Source organism: Meriones unguiculatus, chromosome 4 (genome assembly GCF_030254825.1).
Source record: "Meriones unguiculatus strain TT.TT164.6M chromosome 4, Bangor_MerUng_6.1, whole genome shotgun sequence".
NCBI lineage: Eukaryota > Metazoa > Chordata > Mammalia > Rodentia > Muridae > Meriones > Meriones unguiculatus.
The window spans coordinates 4,050,474-4,065,250 of NC_083352.1; the positions used below are offsets into that span (position 1 = coordinate 4,050,474).

The 14,777-nt window shown below is 47.2% G+C and overlaps 1 long non-coding RNA gene across 1 annotated transcript; it reads right to left on the minus strand.

The window, feature by feature from the left end:
- Positions 1-1,786: 1,786 nt before the first annotated feature.
- LOC132653457 (uncharacterized) lies at positions 1,787-11,333 on the minus strand. Its single transcript, XR_009591196.1, has 3 exons — positions 10,972-11,333; positions 9,811-9,894; positions 1,787-5,202 (listed from the first exon to the last, which is right to left on the minus strand). It is a non-coding gene; the product is annotated as an uncharacterized LOC132653457 (long non-coding RNA).
- Between the last annotated feature and the right edge of the window lie 3,444 nt (positions 11,334-14,777).

A 14,777-nucleotide genomic window follows, 5' to 3' on the forward strand; every position in this document is an offset into this window, starting at 1 on the left:
GCCACGTGGGCATGGGGTGTGCGAGTCACCAGCTCTGGGGCTGGTTTAGCAGAATGGCAGCCGACGGAAGCCATCGCTGGAGGATGGCCCGGGCGGGACTCCTGACTCAGACTCAGACGCAGCAGACCTGCAGTCTGCTTTTCATTGTATAAATCGATTTTAGCAGTATTTGTTACTGGGCGAGGGTACCGAAATATGAACATGAAAGACGGTTATAACTTTTGAAATGTGTAGAAGAATATAAAATATAATGTTTCAGATAGGCATAAGTAGCCTCACACTCAATCTCAGCCCTAAAAAAGAGAAACCTCTAGAAATCTTCCAGCCAAATTAATCAGTTGCCTAGGTTGATGTTTTGGCAGTGCCCTGTGCACTGGTGTGTGTGTGTGTGTGTGTCTTGCATCTGTGTGAATGTGTGTGTATGGAGGTTGGAGGCTGACACTGGGTGCCTTCCTGTACTGATTTTCACCTTAGTTTCTGAGCCAGGGTCCCTCACTGAGCCTGAAGCTCACTGATTCTGCTAGAATGATCAAGCAGCAAACCCTGGAGTCCTTGCCTTTGCTCTCTGGGCCTGGAGGAGGGCTCTGCTGTGCCCAGCTCTCTCTCTCTCTCCCGTGGCTCTGCTGTGCCCAACTCGTTCTCTCTCTCTCTCTCTCTCTCTCTCTCTCTCTCTCTCTCTCTCTCCTCCCGTGGCTCTGCTGTGCCCACTGTCTCCCGTGGCTCTGCTGTGCCCACTGTCTCCCGTGGCTCTGCTGTGCCCAGCTCTCTCTCGCTCTCGCTCTCTCTCTCTCTCTCTCCCGTGGCTCTGCTGTGCCCACTGTCTCCCGTGGCTCTGCTGTGCCCACTGTCTCCTGTGGCTCTGCTGTGCCCACTCTCTCCCGTGGCTCTGCTGTGCCCAGCTCTCTCTCTCTCTCTCTCTCTCCCGTGGCTCTGCTGTGCCCAGCTCTCTCTCTCTTGCTCTCTCTCTCTCTCTCTCCCGTGGCTCTGCTGTGCCCACTCTCTCCCGTGGGTCTGCTGTGCCCACTCTCTCCCGTGGCTCTGCTGTGCCCACTGTCTCCCGTGGCTCTGCTGTGCCCACTGTCTCCCGTGGCTCTGCTGTGCCCAGCTCTCTCCCGTGGCTCTGCTGTGCCCACTGTCTCCCGTGGCTCTGCTGTGCCCACTGTCTCCCGTGGCTCTGCTGTACCCACTGTCTCCCGTGGCTCTGCTGTGCCCAGCTCTCTCTCTCTCTCTCTCCCGTGGCTCTGCTGTGCCCACTGTCTCCCGTGGCTCTGCTGTGCCTACTCTCTCCCGTGGCTCTGCTGTGCCCACTCTCTCCTGTGGCTCTGCTGTGCCCACTCTCTCCTGTGGGTCTGCGCAGAAACCAAGTCCTCATGCAAGTGTACCACCTGTGAACCCCTTCTCCAACCACAGTTAGTCCCGTATACCTTTGCTGCAACAGCACCACTGCTAGTCTGTACCAGAGTGTGAAAAGCAGGCCACAAGCACCAAAAGATCATTTCTGTGAGCCAGTGGCACAGAAACCCAGGTGCACACATCTCCTGTGTACACGCACATGCAGAGACAGCACAGAACAGGAGAGGAAAAGGACACCAACCACTATCAGCTGGAGAGGTATCTCTGCAGAGAAGGAGGAATGCATTTCCTCACCTTACTATGTTTAAATTAACTCTGAAAAATAAGACATGTCACAGACACTGCAAACTAGCAGTTCTTGGCTATGTTCTGTGGCCAATCTTAGTTGTGTGACATTTCTCGCCACTTTCCCACAGGCTTGAAATATCTTGTAAGTAAGTAGTTGCCGAGGGAGGGAGTGGGCCTCTTCTTTGATGGACCTGGAACCTGGGTCCATGAATAGAAATTCATTGGCGCCAGGTCCCAGAAAGCTGATCAAAGACATCAGGGGGCACCTCCGTCGAAAGCAACTAGGGACCAGAGTGAGTCCACCCTGGCTCTGGGAGAGCTGTGTCCTGGACTGGAAAAATGGGTGCATTCGAGAGGCTGACTAAGCCTGGCTTTAGAACAGGATAAAGTTTGAGAACAATGTTTCCCCTCTCCCCTCAGTTCCAGTCCCCATCACCTCTTCGTAGGTCAGAATACTGAGTCATAGGCTGAAGTACTGTGGGTGATTATAGCCATCGCCCAAGGAGAGGAGCAAAGGGTTCAGGTACTTGTGGTGAAGAGGGGCCGGGGTGGGGTGGCCTCTCAGGCTGATGGAGGGGTGGTGGGGTGGTCTCCTAGACTGATGGCCGAGGCAGCACTGGCCGCTGCCTGCAGGGAGGAGCACCAGTGAACTGTCCTTCTGTCTCTCAGAAGACAATGATCTTCAAAATGCCACTTCTTTGTTCTGACTTCACAAGGCTAGAAATTGGTACCTTGTGGTAAAAACAGAGGTGGAAACAGGTATAGAAAATTGACACTTGAACACATTAGCGAAGTACATAGAATTAATGAAAATTTACCTGAATTTGATGCTTCTGTGTTCATGAAACTGTACATGAAACTGTACTGAGCTTGAGAAGTTATTAAAGACACGTGAGTCTTAACCCCCACCCCCAAAAACTTGCATGTCCTTTCCTTTCCAGTTTTTGAATGAATCCTTTCATTTTCTGTCCGTCCAGACCAGCGAGCCCATGGCAGAGCTGGGTAAGTTGTTCCATGACACCACTTCTTTTTAAAGCGAGGCACACTGTTCTCTTCAGGGGCATTTTGGAAGGTAAACAAGTGCAGAAACGTCTTTGAAGAGCCTGCTTGAGTCTGTTGTTCGTTAAGCCTTCCTCGCAGAAATCAAACATGGTTTCCTGTTGCATGTTTACTGAGCTTCCTTTTCCATGAAGCACGCAGCGCAGGACTGCAATTTTCCCATTTGTTAATTTTTCCCGTTGAGCTCATTCCTGCCTTTTAAACATCCCCTTTCTTGCAGTCCACCTCATTTAGCAGTAAATACAGAGGATTACAAACATTCCTGGGAGATAGAAAACATTCCAGGAAATTTAATTTCTCCAGTCATGGATTTTAGCGGTAATGATACTGCCCATTTGTATAACATCTCCACGATGGGAAACATGAACTCCTTACTCATTATCTGGAGACAAGCATTATCATCATTTTGCATCCTATGGAGCCGACTCGTAGGAAATGAGCCAGAAGTAAATCATACCTGGAGTGTGTCTTGCAGGGGAACATAGCAGAGAGGAAAGATGGACTCTTGCACGCCCCCACACAACAGCAGCTGCTTTACCACCAAGAGGGGGGAGATCCATTGTCTGGGCCTGGGGGCAGGCTGGGGGTGACGACAGTGTGGGTAGGTCTGGGGCCACAGCTGATGCTGGAGGGCGCAGCCCCAGGCCACACTGCCAGGCCTGCTTCTCTGGCGTTTGCTCTCATGTCTGGGGAATAAGTCTCTGGGTCCATCACCCTTCCCAGGTTGGTGGTGATTTAAATCTTCACACCAGAGTTTCTCTGAGGAAACAGGTGCTTAGAACAGCTAGTGGTTTTGATAATAAGTGTCAAGGGAGAAGGAAGACAAGGGCTATGGTGTTAACCTGGCTGTTAAAGCCCTCTCTATGCAGGAGGACCTGAGGCTGGTACCGAGAACCCATGGCGGGAAGGGGTGTTGACACGCGCTTGTCATCTTTGTACTGGCATGGCATGACAGCCAGCCAGCCTGAGCTGTGTCCTGGCTCCAGGCCAGCGATGGACCCTGTCTCAGGAGAAGAGAAAAAGAAGTGAACAGTCGTGTCTATGCTGGAGGCACGATACCCAGGCTATGCTCAGCACCACACACATGCACGCACCCACAGGCTTTAAGAAGAGGGGGCCTCAGTGAAGGCCAGCTCTGAAGGGTCTTCCGTGTGAACTTTGTCTCCCTCGGTCTTTTCAACAGATGCCGCTGCAGTTACTAAGCATCAAGCAGTATCTGGGTCCCCGTGGAGAGGGTGAGACTTGATGGATGTTTGCAGCCCCTGTGGACAGGGCGGCCCTGTGTTACTGCTGCCCCTAACTTCATTTACTGCATTTGTGAGCCCAGAATTCAGTGATAGATGTCTGTCCTGACACAGAAAGCATGATGGCCGGTCCTTAAAGTCCAAGTCCTTCCCGCCACAGGCAGAAGGAACGCTGTGTGCGTTAGGGCGTTCATGGGAAGGGTCTGAGGTCTTGTGCGGTACCCCACAGGCTGGGTGCCCAGGTGAAGTGGCTGGGTGAGATGCCCCAGGCACAGGCTTAGGGTGTTCTGAGCAGGGTAAGGACAGTGTGCTAGACTCTCCCCACTGCTGCTCCTTGTTCAGTCGGTGGTGGCATTGCTAAGATGGCTTTGACCTAAAAGGCAGCAAGGAAGAACCAGGGAGCAGAGACCTGCCAATAGGCTGCTTTTTTTGGCATGTTCGGAGCTCAGTGCAAGAAACTCTCATGAGAACTTCTAGAAAGGAAACACACTGTCTGTCACTAACACAGGGAATAATGTCACTGGCCCAGCAAGCACTGACGGGAACAATGAGAGCTTCCTGGTGCCAGAGTCAGAACAAATATGTGAAAAGTGGGATGGAGGGACATTGCCATGCGAAGCTTTCTCAGGAAAACACTCAGTCAATGGAGGGCTTCAGGACAATATTTGGATAAGGAAGCATGTCTCCCTTGGATTCCAAGGCACTCTAAAGGCAAAAATGGGGTGGCCATTCTCATGCCAATTTTCTGTCATGCCAAATTTCTGAGCTCACAGTGGTCTCTCAGTAAGCCCTGGGGTTACATTATCTCCAGCTCCCATCTAAACGAAGGTGGCCACTGGGCTCGCGGTGCATCTCAGCTGCAAAGCTCTCAGCTCGAAGGCAGGGAGGGCCCAGGGAGTTAGGGACTGTCGCTGCCTCCTTTACGCTCTGTGCAGTTCGTACACTGTGAGCATCTCACTCATCTCACATTTTATTTGTTAAATTTTTTTTGCCAAAAGCTGAGTCCATAGACCCACATCCAGGGCAGCTGCGCTTCCAGTGAGCCCAGGAGGGGAAGATTGCTGGCGTGATTGAAATGCGATCGGATGGTTGCCTGCCTTCCAGGGGCACCTGCTCTTCCCAGCCACTGGGTGGGAGAGGCTGGTCTGCTCTCTCTTCTGTGTTCTGACCATGAAGAGCAGACACCAGGGGCTGAAGGAATATTCACTGATCCACATCCATGGCTCAGGTTCTCAGGTATTTTCCTCATCCTGGGTCTCTGAAGAGGAAAACAGAGAAGTTCAATGGAAAGAGACAAAAGCAGCTTTCTTCATTTTCTTTAGCAGTAACAGTGAAGGGCGGGGGAAGGGAGAGAGAGAATGAGGGAGAGAAGACTTCTATTTTAACACTTTACTGTATAATGGTGTATGAATAATTTCATCATTTTTCTGCCATTTATTCAGATGTGAAAGAACTCAGTGAATAATAATAGCTGCTGTCAAAGGTATTTATATTTAAAAGGTCTTTATGTGAAAAAAATTTTTTGTCAGGACTGATTTTTCTCTGAGAGGATCCCTCCATCTCCTAGCAACCAATATGGCTATCCTTCTGAATACATGCCACACTTACAGGGGTGTGCAGCCTTTATGTGGAAGCACTGGCAAATTCACCACTTGGGACTCACATGAATTCAAAGCAAGTTGTTAATGTGGTCTCAGCACCAAGCGTGTGGCAGAGTCTCAGGGGGTCCCCACGCGTCCCCCTCTGCAATGCCTGAGTCTCGCACATCCCGTGGATGCAAATGGCCCTCCCAGAAACCTGTTGGCAGAACTCTCTACCTGCTCAGAAAGAAGACTGCACTCACCGAGGAAGTCGGGGATTTCCTTCCTACATTACTCTTCTAATGGAAAGATTTTCTTTCCAAGAAGGATATGGCAACAGGAGCTTGCTTACTGAGCCCCTCCCCTTTCCTTGAAGAAGGAATAATGAGAGGTTTGGAATTCAGTCATCCCAATTGCTCCTGCACTTTGATTACTCATAACATATGAATGTCCTATTCACTTCTGTTCAGTCTTCCAATAACTTTCTGCATGTTCTAAAAACACTAGCTAGGGCCCTCCATTTCTCTGTGAAATAAATACAGCAATAATAAGATTATGAATGAATCATCTGAGACAGATTTATAAAATGAGGGAGAGACATGGGGACAAGCATGGCTTAGTTCTCAAAGTTTGTATTTCACAGCAGAATGCATATTATTAAAAACTTTTTAAATGTCATGGGCATGAACCCTTCCATAAGGAGGTCATGGTATTAAGAGAAGTATATTTAAATAATTTTTAATAACGAACCTCATGAAACCATGCTTCTGAAAATGAAATATCCAGAATACATACCAAAAGGTACAAGGGTCTAAGCCAGTCAGCCACACATACTCGCTGGCTGTCGCCAGTTCTCAGTCTCAGGCCACCAAAGGCTCCTGAAGCTGACAGTACACCATGCTGCTCACTGGACCTTGTCAGATGTCCATGTGTCATTGCCGTCCACACAGGAAATACTGGACCAGACAGGGGACTTTTTGTTTCCCAAATCATTTCAGATTTCATACGCTAGCTCACATGTGACTTGGCTGTCTCTGGTCCTGAAACATCATTCATCCTTGTTAAGTATCTGCAGGCCTTTGTGATACAGTTCTTCACAGCCTCCAAGGGCAATTCACTTTCCTCAGTAGTCTTCACAATGGCTTTGCACAGGTATTTATTTTTTAAATTAACACCACCATTTTTATCCATAAGGAAGCCAAGTGACACAATTATCCGACTTTCACAGCTTCATACAATGATTAACAGATAGATGGCTTTTTGTTCAGGAGCAGGCCGGTTGGTTCTGGAAACCATCCACTTTTCCATGGCTTATGTTACCTTTCACAAGGAAGCTGGGAAGTGCTCGTGGGATAGCCACTATGTTACTGGCTGTGCAGCTAGAGGGATCTGGAAGGGCCTCCATTCCTCCTCTGGGTTCCCAGGAGGTTGGGAAGAGCCCAACTCCCCTGCCTATGTAGACAGTGTTTTATGGGGAGGCCGACTGTGGTCAGTGTTCCAGCCTACTGCCTCTTCTACCCATCAGAGTCATGGTGCTTCCCTCCCATCAGAGTCATGGTGCCTCCCTCCCATCAGAGTCATAGTGCTTCCCTCCGGATCCTGGAGATGGTGCTGCAGCTGGTATATATCTCCACAGCAGCTGAGGGCACCAGTTTCATGCACAGGCATAGAATCTCACTTGGCACAATGGACTGAAAGACTCAGATTCAGTGAGTATCTGAAGCACCCTACAGTTTACAGTGTGTTTGTGTGTACATACACATATGTATGCATTCATGTGTGTGTTCATGTGTGTGAGTATGTGTGTAGATACAAGCATGTGTGGTGTATAGTTATCCATATGTCTTTGTATGGACGTGGAAGCCAGAGGTCAGCTGCAGATGTCATTTCTGTGGAACTGTCCACTTTAGCTTTTTCGTTTGTTTTGGTTTGGTTTTGGTTTTAGTTTTTGATATTTCAAGACAGGGTTTCTCTATATAGCCTTGGCTGGCCTGGACTCGCTTTGTAGACCAGGCTGGCTTCAAACTCACAGTGATCTGCCTGCCTCGGCCTCCCCGAGTGCTGGATTACAGGCGAGCACCGCTTTAGCTTTTGAGTCAGGGTCTCTCTCACCTTGAACTTGCCGAGGCAGCTGGACCAGCTGGCCAGTGAGTCAAGGGATCTTCCCGTCTGTCTTCCCAGCTCTGGGGGGTGGGAACATGGAACTCAAGTCTGTGTGTGTGCAGCCAGCGCTGCCCCGCTGAGCTGTGTCTCCAGCTCCATTGCAGCAGTCTTACAGGAGAGCCCGTGTGACATCTGATGGCACCCTCGTCCCTAACGTCAGAACCTGCACTCTGAAAGCACACTTCTTTCCCAGGTCCCCTGATCTGGGCAGCATCCTCTGCAGAATTTATTTTTATTAGTACTTGAAACTGTTAATCTCTTCTCAACCAACTTATAAAAGTGCATTGATTTTTGCTCCTATGGTATTTTTATCTTTAATGGGAAATTTCTAACTATGTGTTGGAAGTGAACAAATCCCGTGTTTCTGAAAGATAAGTTTCAGAACACGTATGGAAAGAGAAAAGAGCATTTCTGAGAAAAAGAACAAAAACATTTGCATCAAATAAATTAGAGAGGAAAATGTTTTGCAATGCATGTTAGATACAGGTATTGATTTGTTCTGGAAGTGTCTGCAGTCCTCCAGAGGACACAGAGGGAGGGTTTTAGAGGCCATCAGAACCGCAGGGCCAGCTTTGGCGCCTTCCTGTAAACAGGAGACTGTGGATCAATTCGGTTAAGAAGGTAGTGATGTCAGAGAGAAAAGTCAGGCGGGTTATTTGTGGCTGTCAGGTCAACTGCTGCCCAGTGAGGAGAGATGTGCTCCCTGTGAGAGGGCGGCTGGTTTTAGTGTTCTGGAGAGGGCAGAGGTGTCTGTGTGGATCACAGCAGTGAACAGGTGGGCTCGTTCCTCCACCAACAACGCTGTAGACAGGTTTAAAACACCAATGTCGTTTCAGTATTTGGAAGACAACCTACCACGTGGTTCCAGGCCGCATTCATGTGCACGCTCAACCAAAGCGCCTTTTCTGCCCCCAGGTGTGTCTCAGATCTTTGTTTTCAAGTCTAAGGAAAGTAAGACATCTTTTCGTGTTTGTCTCTGACTTGAAAGCTTTTTCTTGATGCCTTTTCACAGATGACAGAAGATGGGAAGGTTGAGCTCTGAGGAGCAGCTCACCAAAGATTCCCAGAGTAAGCGATCATTTTGATAGAGCTTCTAGGTCCTAACTGTCCTCCTCGACGCAGCATGAAGTGGGCTGAGAGGCAGTCTCAGCATACCTCTCTCCTCAGTCCGAGACTGTCTCTTTGCAGCCTGGACCTTCGATCCAGCCTAATTCAGTGTCTCTATGCTATTCTCTTTCAATAGCTCCATGTGGAGACAATGAAGTGACATGACAAATGGGCTCTGCTCAAGTTCCAGCATTTTCTCTCTGGTACCCATTCATTCTCTCCTGTCAGGCTACCAATCCCATCCCCAATTTTCCCTGCCAATTTATAGTACTTAAACAAATACATTTTTCATTTATACCTAGCTGGCATCGGGGCTGAAAATAGCTGAACCAACACTAAGAACGTTGTCCCACGTAGCTTTTTCTGCAGAGAGAAGCAGCATTGACTCAACTGGGTTAGGAAGCTGTAGAATTCAGTTTCCTAAATGCAAGACTTTTCCCCTCTCTGGGTGCTCTGTGAGGATGCCACTGGCCATCTTCCTCTGGCCTCACCTTGAAAACAGTTCCATCATCTCCATTTCTTAATGTGCAGCAGTTTTACAGGCCTTTTGTGGAGGGTAGCTTTATCTTGATTTTTTTTTCAAACAATCTGAGACATTTTCTTTGTAGAAATAATTTAAAATACTTGAACTGAAATGAGCCCATTGTAGTGTTCAGTCTGCCTTCATCCAGGCTGCTTAGAGACAGTCACTTTCTTTATTCATGTGCTACTTCTCAAATGCAAATTCTCTAGTTTCAGTCCTCAAAATGAAATGATGCTGAAGGCTATGAAGAAAACTTTTCCGGGGAAAAGTTTTAAGCTTTAAGTAAAACTAAATGCTGCCGCAGTCATGAGCGTATATCAGTGTTCCCTGACATCTAATGGTAACTGGGAACTTTTGCTGATAGTTGAGAAAGGAAGCTAACAAGTAAGACCAAACAGCCTGCAATGCTGGACCCTGTGTATCTCCCATGAGCCCTCCTGCCATCTCTGTCCCCTCTCTTCAAACCACCAGCCCTGCTTGGTTCCTGGTTTACCTGATGCTGGGGCTGCAAACAGCATCTTCTTCACTGGCGTCCTCCCAGGTTTCATGCTTCGTACCTGCCTATGGTAACAGCCTGCTGATTTGGAAGAATGAAGGTCAGTGCAGCCTGAGGAAAGAGGTGTGGCCTGAGGCTGTGAACGTAACACACGCCTCTTCATTTAGGAGGCTGAAAAGATAGCTGTTTGGCTATTGAGACAGACAGTCTTTTAAGAGCTCTCCCTGTATTCTCTTCTCTTCTTATTCTTATTAGCTCTTATGGGCAGTGGGTGGTGAAGATACAGCCTTGGCATGGTTGAAGTGCTGGGTGGAGAGAACCCTGTTTTTCACAAGATGAAACCAGGATCTCCTTTCAATTCATGAAACACAAAGAGGCTGTAAACAGAAACCGAGAAGTTTTTCTTCATGGTGGACCTAGTAGGGCAGGTGGAGGCAGGAAAATGAGGATGGTCATGGGGCCAAGGCTGTGAGAACCTCACTAAGATGGACACTCTGCTTGACCAGGGTGGTGAGGGTTCAACAGTGATGCTTCTGAAAATTGTCTCAGAAGACAAATCTGGGTGAGAAAGACATCCAGGAAGTCCATGGGCACAGTGATCTTAGGCCAGAAGACTTAACATTATAAAGATGGCACGATATGGCTTACCAAATGAATCTCTAAATTCAATACAAATCTAGTCAAAATTATGTCTCATTTGGTTTAGAAATTGTTACTGTAATTCCAGAAACCATATGGAAGGACAAATTACTATAATTGACAACACCTGAGGAAGAAGAAGAAGAAGAAGAAGAAGAAGAAGAAGAAGAAGAAGAAGAAGAAGAAGAAGAAAAAGTAATGCAATTGGCCAATGTTATGGTAAAACACATAGACACCTTGGTTTTCATTGTGGGCTTTTTCTGAAGTCACAGCAATTAGGATTATATGATAAAGGCATGGGGTAGTCAACCCGGCCACTGAGTGGATGGAAATAAGGGGTCCACTTAGGGCTTCTAGAAAGGAAAGGGAATGGAGCGGGAATAACGCTAGAGTTAGAAGGAAGGTGGTGTGCTGTTGCTGGTGGCAGGGCTCCCATGTGTATTGAAGGCATCTGTGGAGAAGCGAGCAGGATGAAGAGTCAGATGTGGGCAGCACCGAGAGCTTCCAAACATGACTCACCCAGTCACGAAGATGCGCGATTCCGTGCTCCCAGACCTTAGGGGAGGATGCTGGTCGCTAGCAATGGATGGAGTGGGAAGCAAAGGGATGGAAGGACCTGCTGTCATCTGAGAAGAGGTCCTGCCTTCTCAAGAGACTAGGCGAGGAGGAAAGGAAGGCTCCAGTGCGATGAGCAGTCTGGTTTCTTCTCATAACTTTCATCCTCATCATGAGGGTAGAGCTGCCTGCCGTATGGACAGGTCAGAAGTGGCTAGAGGGGAGGTGAGCCATTCTGAAACGGCTCTGGAAAGAGAAGAAACTGATGACAGCTGCCATGGTGCGCTCCTGTTCACCTTACTCTGGCTATTGGAAGCTTCCGTGCAGTTTTCTCGGGCCAGTGTGGCATCACTGTGAAGACAGGTCTTTATTAATTTGGATATGTTTGAGTGCTTGTTCGTCCTTATTCACAAGCCAGTTGTAATTGTTTGAATTGCCACAGATACGCGACTGTATTTACTCACTTTCTTATCGCTACTTCCCAAGGACAAACATGGAGGCAGCAACCAAGGTTCCAAGAGGCTACTGGCTTCCTGTTTACCATCACAGTCCCACGCAGCCTACAGAGGTACAATGAATCTGAGGAAAATACTAGGAACTGGGAATTTAAAAACAAGAAGCCAACAAAAGAGAGCTCCCTAAATGACAGAGTCTGAGAAAGTGTGGGTGCTTGGCAGATGCTCCTGAACTGCAGAGGTGAGGATGCAGGTCCCCAGGGCTCCCCAAGCCTCATCCTGACAAACCCACGCAGAATACAAAGACCTGTCTCCCTCACGGTGATGGCAACTGTGTGGCCAGGCAAGTCCAATTGGACTTCCGACCCCCATTAACCTGTGATAGGGTTGACGGGTGTCACTGGATAAAAACCAATCTGCCTGCACTTAGACAGGAACTGGCTTAATTCATTGGGAGACCACAGGCATCCGTCTTTCCCATTTCCCCCAAGATAGTTTTTCTCAGACCTTTTCAGGTCTCTGCCCAGACCATAGAGGGGAAGACCACAGCTCATGGGAGCTGTGAAACACAGCTCAAGATGAGCCAGTTTCTTCATTTCATCACCTGCCCTGCCCCTCCCGCCATCTCCACCATCACAAAGGACCAAAGGAGTGAATTTCTTATGAGAATTTTGAGCTGTTTCTGCACCGGCAACAGTATTTTCTCAAGCACTCCGTGTATCTGAGATTTGTCTCGACATGGTCCATATATTTTCATTTGGAACTGTCAGTGGCAGAGGGTGGGGAGAAGTAATTAAATTTTGACTGCCGTAGAAAAACATTGGAAGTCTTAAGGCTGCAGCACACCCTTGCACTGCTACCTCACTTCTTCCTGTCAGAGCGAAGTCTCTGTCCTGAAAATGGACAGTTACTTTATACGGTTTTGCAAATTCTGGTCCTGAGGGATGTGTGTCACTTTTAGCTTCCATCAGGTGGTGGCCTTTTGGTTGCTCTATTCACTGAGTCAGTCAGCCTTCACCTTGGAGAAAGGGTGTTTTCAAAACTGCATCCCAGTGTTTTTATCCTTAGAAGAAAGTTACACGAGGATTTTCAATAGCATATTGCATTTTGAAGAGACTACACAAGAAGCCTTTTGTTCTATATGGAGCTTTGGTTTGACAAAATTGATCTCCTCATTCTTTCCTGCTCAGTCCTGTGTTGTCTCACTGCCTTCTGCTATATCCTCTCTGCCCCTAATAATTTACCTAAGACTTGTAAAGCATTGATCTGGGGTCTTTCCCCATTGTTTCTCTCCATCTCCAATTTCTTCTCATATGGATAAAGCTAATTTTATGTGAAATCAATAAAAGGTTTTTTTTTTTTTGTCCAAAATTAAAATTAGCATTCATTAGAACACTGGATAGAATATTAGAAAAAGGAACAGTTTTGTGTTACCCTTTTGAAGATGATATGAAAAGCATCCACATACACTCTGCCAGCCCAATCCTTCATCAAGTCTGCAAAATCAGTTAAGTACAAGTAAACCCAAACCTCTCCTGGCTGTGGCTGAGCCTCCGCCTGCCACCTTCCTGGCACCTTATCCTGGGCATGAGAGGCAGCTGTGCGGCCCTGCAGTCCTGATGTGGTTTTGACTGTTCACATCTCAGAGTCTGAGGTCCTGGCTTTGGGGCACTCTAAGGCTTCCTGGAGGAGGCAGCTGCCTCAAAGACTGCAGTCAAGCAAAGAAGGAAAGAAACCAGACAAGCCCATGGGAAGCTCTTCGGAGAATTTGCCAAGCATATGCCTCCTTCACGTTTGGCTCACGGAGCTGCATGTGGAAAACTGGAAGAAACACATTGAATACAGCGCTCAAGGCAAGTATACGACACACTTGGAGGGTCCTGCAAAGCTGAGCATGAACTTGACATAGCATGACGTAAAGTTCATACATATTAACAGTTCCCTCCTCACTCAAAACAGTGCTCACGGCAGAATTGCTACTCAGAGCATCATGTCACCAGAACTTTTAATAAAATCCTTTTATTATAAAAGCAATACAAACCATATTAGAGTGAACACAGGATGAAGGGGACACAGTATCTTGGATTTTATCTGCCTGTGTGCCTTCTTTCTGTCTATGTTTCTGCCTCTTCCCTTAAGTGCAAACACATTCAAAACATTCTTATTTATTATTTCTATTGATTATAAATGCATTATTTCTGGTTTGTACAATTCTTCTTAAGTGAATATGATGTAACTTACTTCCTTTGGTTTCTTTTTTTATTCTGAGTTCTTTTTAATAATTATAAATAATGCTAAAATAAATAGTTTTGGGCCTACAAATATTTTTGGCTAGGTTCTTAGGCTTGATTCCCACAAGTATAATTAATAGGTCAAAGTTCTGGCTTTATCTTCTGCAAAATTATTTTCTTTCCTTTTAAAAGGACGCATCAGTTTATAATGTTAAGAGCAATATATAAGATGCAAATCTGCCACGCTTCAGCTGACATCTTGTTATTACAAGTTTAGAAGCCAGTGTATTCATTTCTTAGTGGAAGAGCCTCTTTAAGCTCTGTGTGGCTGACTGGTGGGTCTGTGCGTCTCACACATAGACTTGCTGGTTGCAGCTCTTCCGAGGTATCTGTTCCCGACCCAGTCATGTCCAGAGTGCTTCATTACAGCCCTCTCTCCCCTGCTGCATGCTCACGCTGAAGCCTCATCTCACACACTAGATTGCTCTCACATCATTTTCTCCACTCAGCCCCCGCTGACCACCACTTGACTCTTTCTTCTCTACTTTCTGCACTCTCTGTTGTTTGCGGGCTTCCTTTGCTCAGTTCCACCTCAGATATGTGAGATCTCTCTGCTGTGCACAGCCATCTGAGGCTTCATTCTCTTGCTAAAGGACTTTGTCTTTCAGAAGCTTCACAGTTTACATTCAGCTCATAGATATCTACCTGCATTGAACCAGCTCCTTTATATCTCAGTTATCTGCAATATGTCTGAAGGCTGAGGCAGCAGAGATCCAATTCCAAATCTGCTTCCATCTTGCCACTTTCTGCATCTTGCTCATGACATCTGGGATGCTCCAGGAAGAAAGTTCAGGGTCTTCCTTCACTCTTCCCTTTCCCCTCTGCATGATCTGCAAGCCCTGAAGACCTCCATCTTCACTGCTACCTCCATAGTCAAGGCCATCACTCTTTCTGTGAACTTCTGCATTTAAGTTTTTAAAAGATTCATTTATTTATTGTGTATGAATGCTTTGTCTGCATGTATGTCTGTGTACCCCACTTGTGTACCTTGTAAATGTTGTTTTTATTTCCTCAGAAGAGGGCA